Source organism: Cibotium barometz, chromosome 40, assembly GCF_041138505.1.
Source record: "Cibotium barometz isolate CiBa-2024 chromosome 40, ASM4113850v1, whole genome shotgun sequence".
NCBI classification, from domain to species: domain Eukaryota; kingdom Viridiplantae; phylum Streptophyta; class Polypodiopsida; order Cyatheales; family Cibotiaceae; genus Cibotium; species Cibotium barometz.
Window position 1 is genome coordinate 37,523,137 of NC_141085.1, and position 5,855 is coordinate 37,528,991.

The window sequence follows — 5,855 nt, forward strand, 5'->3', positions numbered from 1 at the left end:
ATCACTTATAAAAATCAAGATAGAATCTCCATTGAAGATCAGCAAGATCAACCAACAGATCCATATAAAAGAGCCATGGACTCATCCGTTGAGGACCAGCAAGGTTAATCAACCAGATTGATGCCCGATTTCAGAAAACAATTCTTAATCCTTGTTCAATATCTTCCACGACGCACGTGTGGGTATCTTCGGTGACCCAGAGCCCGAGCACCGTATGGTCAGCACCCTCTAGGATCCTTCGGAGGTCACCTAGCGCTTCACTCATAGGCCGCTTCCTTGGTCCCTCCTCCACTGTACTGGGAGCTCACCATTTAAATCGAACCGAGGTTGGTCAAGACCTCGACTGACCTTGCTACGCGAGATGTCCTCCGTTGACTCTCCGTTAGCTGTTGCAACTTTATCAGGTAGGTCTCCACGACCACATTCTCAAGACAGTCAAAATGCTTCCCCAGCATTCTTGACATAAAACAGTCATTTACAAACAGTTCACAAATACAGTTTCTATAATGAACTCACATCTTTCTAGATTGTTCCACATCAATCCATATTACTTAACCCAAATCCAAATCATATGTGTATCCATTCTTGACCAGATACATCATTTTCCATCCCATCACATCAAATTCATTCACTTCACATAACATCCATTCCTATCTTTCTTAATTTACATTACGTCTCATCACATCCATTTCTCATTACATCTCATTCGTTCACATCTTATATTATTCGTTCACATTTTGATTCACATGACATCTCATCTCATCCATTCACTCATATCGACTTCATATCCATTCACATACATATTTGCATTCATTATTCCACATACACATCCACATTCGTACATCCACATTCACTTCTACATTCATACATCCATTTTCACATCCACATTCATACATCCACATCCGCACATCCATATCCACATCTACATTCGTACATTCACATCCACATCCTCATTCGCACATCCAATTCCACATTCACATTCACACATCTACATCCACATTCTCATCTACATCTACATTCATACATCCACATCCACATTCATACATCCACATCCACATCTGCATTCATACATCCACATCCATATCCACATCCATACATACACATCTACATCTGCATTCATACATCCACTTCCATACATACACATCCATATTCATACATCCATATCCACATCCACATCCACATCCATACATCCATATCCACATCCACTTCCATACATCCACATCCACATCCATATCTACATTCATACATCCAAATCGACATCTACATTCATACATCCACATCCATACATACACATCCACATCTGCATTCATACATCCACTTTCATACATACACATCCATATCTACATTCATACATCCACATCCACATCCATATCTACATTCATACATCCACATCCACATCTGCATTCATACATCCACATCCACATCTGCATTCACACATCCACATCTATATCTACATTCCCATTCATATATCCACATACGCATTCATATATCCACATACGCCTTCACATCTATTCTTTTACATCACATCCATTCTCGCCCTATCACAACCCATATACATCTTATCCCATCAGATACACTTCTTACCTCATCCCATACACATCTTATCACATCCTAACTCATCTTATCACATCCTAACTCATCCCATACGCATCTTATCACATCCTAACTCATCCCATACGCATCTTATCACATCCTATCACATCTCATACACCTCTTATCACATCCTATCACATCTCATACACATCTTATCACATCTTATCACATCTCGTACGCATCTTATCACATCCTATCACATCTCATACGCAACTTATCACATCCTATCACATCACATACACATCCTATCACTTCTCATACACATCTTATTAGGCATAAAGACAACTTTAGTAGGAATAACACTTTTATAATAATCCTTTTATGCATTTTACTATGCATAAATTCCATTTTAATGAGAATAATACTTTCGAAATAAAAATAAATCTTTTATACATCTTTCTATGCATAAATTTCCATCTTAATGAAATTAACACTTTTAAAATAAAAATAAATCTTTTATGCAGATCTATCTATGCATAAAATCATAATTGATAAGAATAGCTCTTTTGAATTAAAAATAAAATTCTTTATGCATCTTTCTATGCATAAAATCAAAATTGATAAGAATATATCTTTTGAATTAAAAATAAAATTCTTTATGTATCTTTCTATGCATAAAATCAAAATTGATAAGAATATCTCTTTTGAATTAAAAATAAAATTCTTTATGCATCTTTCTATGCATAAAATCAAAATTGATGAGAATAACACTTTTGGATTAAAATAAATTCTTTATGCATCTTTCCATGCATAAATCCAATTTAGTAGGAATTACACTTTTACAATAAATGAATTTCTCTTATGCATGTAATTTATGCATAAAATCCATTTATTATGAAAATCTCACTTTTAATATAAAAAAATCTTTTATGCATATGTTTATGCATACAATTCATTTATGATGAAAATCTCACTTTTAATATAAAAAAATATCTTTTATGCATACAAATCATTTATGAGATGAAAATCACTCTTTTAATATAAAAGAATTTCTTTTATGCATCTAATTTATGCATAAAATCATTTATGATGAAAATCACACTTTTATAATAAAATATTTCTAGTATACATTTTTCTATGCCTAGAATGAAAATAATCCTTTAAGAATACTCATACGATGGGGATTACTCTTTTTAACATAAAATTTTATTACTAGAAATCCTCTTTTTCTTAATTCATCAATTATGCATAACATAAAAATCAATTTCTCTATGATTACAATGAAATTATTTCAATTAATCTAGGATGATAATTCATAGAATATGGTAGGAAGTTCTCTTTTCATGCTTTGAATGAAATTATTTTATGTGTAATTTTTACAGAAATTTTGCCATAGCTCCGCTGCTATGACTGATAAATCTTAATTATTTTAAAGGATAAAGCTTAACATTAAGGGAATGATTAGAATGATCCCTAATTGGATCATTAACCCATAATGGATTGAATCATCAATTTTCATGAAATACATAAACTAAAAGCATAAAAAAGCCATTAATGTGGCCTCCAAATTAACAAGCATAGATTAATCTTGGATTAAGGAAAAGCTTTATGAGAAGCTTCATTTGGATTGAGAATAGGTCATGAGAATGACCATTCTTTGAGTGAGAGAGAGAAATTACATAAAAACCATTAAAATTAAGCATAAATGGAAATTTATGTAATTCTTCACTACCATTCATCAATTGACTTCAATAGCATTCAAAAACCATTCTAATTAAGCTTCTCAAGCTTGAGAGGGGTTGAGAAGAGAGAAACATTGAGAATTTATGGAAAAGATCAAAATTCACACTTTACCTTACAAATTGCTTGATTCTTTGATCACGGTAGAGGCCCCCAACCAATCAATTGGTTTGGTATGCTGATGGAGCCACCAATGGAGATTGAAGAAAGAGGGAAGCTCCAATTTCTTCAATTTGGAGAGAATTTTAGAGAATAGTAAAAATTATCATTATTTCAGCATAATTCTGGTATAGTAAAATTCTCCTATTTTTTACAAAGACTCAGGTTCTATTCATAGAAGAGGGAGGCTCTAACCAAGACCAACTGAGTTCTAGAATTGTCTAGGTCTCAAGCAAGTCAGGGATTCCATACAATTGCGGTACTTCCATCCGAAGACCCAATTACCAACTTATGAATTTCAGTCTGAATACCAATTTGTAAGAATTTCATCACACAATTCCAACCTTTTACTGTTATTTCATAAATTTTTGACATTTTTGGCTTCTCAGTTGATCCTCTTAGCCAAATTTGCTCTGATACCAACTGTAAGATCCCTGTCCCCACTGCACAATGGATTCAGGGTGCTAGTAGCGGAAGTAGCACATCATGTACGGGGCAGGGTCCCACACTCGGGGCCTCACCCACGGATATCTGGACAGGTGACTAATTCCTCGGTTCTTCCAAAACCGAACTCGAAAAAACCTCTCTTGCCCAAAAAGCATAGGCGATTCCTCCAAGATAAAATTTTACTCTAACGTAGTCAAGATCATTACTGACCAAACTGATCCGACCGCACCTATAAAGATACTCGACCAGATCAAGGAAGACTTGCACTTGGATCATAGAGATCAACACTTTTTTCCCCATCAAGAGGCATAGTCGTTGATTCCTATCCATAGAACAATTACTATCCGGGATTTACTTCATCTATCATAATAACAGAAAGGAGTCTCATTTTACGGATCCATGAGTGTAGCCTAAACCCATCCAGTCCCATGGGTTAGCCAACCGCCCACCAACCACTGTAGTGATGGGATCCAATTTAGAATTTGGTTAGGTTTTGTCCCAGGTACCAGGGAAAAGAGTTCCCAGGCTCCCTAGCCAGATATTCATACAAATTTAACACCAGTCATACCACTTACACACCCAATATGAAATTGCCTTTTTCACAGATTCAGCCATCTTTAAAACAATCATTTATTAAAACCATAGTATCATTGATTACAATCCTCCAAAATATCTGGTTGAATCTTAATTTCCAATCATTCCTTCATCGGAGTACCTATGGCATCATTGGCAACCAGAACGCTCACCACCTGTTAGGGGCCTTTTCAATAGTTCCTAGATCATAGTACCCGACAATATAATCACTTATAAAAATCAAGATGGAATCTCCATTGAAGATCAGCAAGATCAACCAACAGATCCATATAAAAGAGCGAAAACAATTCTTATTCCTTGTTCAATATCTTCCATGACGCACATGTGGGTATCTTCGGTGACCCAGAACCCGAGCACCATATGGTCAGCACCCTCTAGGATCCTTCTTCGTAGGTCACCTAGCGCTTCACTCATAGGCTGCTTCCTTGGTCCCTCATCCACCATACCGGAAGCTCACCATTTAAATCGAACTGAGGGCTGGTCAAGACCTCGACCGACCTTGCTACGCGAGACGTTCTCTGTTGACTCTCCGTCAGCTATTGCAACTTTTACTTTACAGGTAGGTCAAGACCTCGGTCGACCTTGCTACGCGAGACGTCCTCCGTTGACTCTCCGTCAGCTGTTGCAACTTTTACTTTACAGGTAGGTCTCCATGACCACATTCTCAAGACAGTCAAAATGCTTCCCCAACATTCTTGACATAAAACAGTCATTTACAAACAGTTCACAAATACATTTTCTATAATGAACTCACATCTTTTCAGATTGTTCCACATCAATCCATATTACTTAACCCAAATCCAAATCATATGTGTATCCATTCTTGACCAGATACATCATTTTCCATCCCATCACATCAAATTCATTCACTTCACATAACATCCATTCCTATCTTAACACCATATTCGTGAGTTTGGGAATCTCCCAAGTCCCATTTTTGTAATACTAAAAAGGTGGGACTCGGTAAACATGTCTATAAGTTTTTCAAAACCCTATCATGTGACCTATCATTGGAAAGTGCTTGAAAAATGGGATCTATTGAGCTTTATAGCGCACAATTTGGACAAATGGTGCTCAAGTTATGGAAAATTCAAAGTTTTGACCACATGTCCCAAACTTATGAGAATTCCCATATTCCCCAATATGGTGTTTCTTTCTTAATTTACATTATGTCTCATCACATCCATTTCTCACTGCATCTCATTTGTTCACATCTTATATTATTCATTCACATTCTGATTCACATGACATCTCATCTCATCCATTCACTCATATCGACTTCATATCCATTCACATACATATTTACATTGATTATTCCAGATACACATCCACATTCGTACATCCACATTTACTTCTACATTCATACATCCATTTTCACATCC